Source organism: Stegastes partitus, unplaced genomic scaffold (assembly GCF_000690725.1).
Source record: "Stegastes partitus isolate 25-593 unplaced genomic scaffold, Stegastes_partitus-1.0.2 Scaffold291, whole genome shotgun sequence".
Taxonomy (NCBI): domain Eukaryota; kingdom Metazoa; phylum Chordata; class Actinopteri; family Pomacentridae; genus Stegastes; species Stegastes partitus.
The window spans coordinates 186,793-187,576 of record NW_007578022.1 but is presented as its reverse complement, the minus strand read 5'-3'; positions in this window follow the sequence as shown (position 1 = coordinate 187,576).

Sequence of the window (784 nt, the reverse complement as noted above, 5' to 3'; positions counted from 1 at the left end):
CAGACCAAACAACGGGCCGATCAATCAACAACGAAACTAATTGTCACTTGAGGAAGCACAGAGGTGAAAAATTAAGCAAAACCACACCGAATGAGCCAAGTGGCTGCTTTACAAGGCCAATAATGGCCACGTAGGGCCAACCAGTGGCAGACTACAGGCTAAAAACCACAAAAGCCCTCCACCTCAGCCGGCTGTCATGCTGCTGCTGCCTGAAGGCCCTGGAGGTGTTCAGAAGATAACGGCCAGCGTAAGAGGATCCTACGTGGACGCCGCTGCAGCTCACTTGTTCCTTAACCTCAGAATGGGGAACAGATGTGCAGGATTTGGAAGTGGAATTTTCTTTTCCTGTATAACAAAGCCCTTGAAGCGGTTCGCTCATGTAATATAAGTGTGTGTTGGAGGTGCAGGGTGGCAGAGAGGGGGGGAAGCACTACACCGACTCCCCTCCCACTTTGATCTCACAAGTTGTCCTCAGTGGCTGCAGGAGAAACTCTTCTGGCAACTTAGATCTAATTAGGGAACAAGATGAAGACAAATGCAGCAGGACTTACCCTCTTTATCTACTTCACCAGCCTGTAACACACACAGAGAGAGAGAGAGAAGGAAATAACATGAGATGTCCAGCAGCAGCAGCAGCAGCAGCAGCTCACTGCAGAGCTGCTTGTAAAAATTTAACAAAAATGCCTCTATTTTACATGTCTTATGTAACAGGCTACACTCATGCGTGTGCAGTGTCAACATGGATTTCACAGAAGGAGCAGTGTGCGCGTCTTTACGCAGCCGA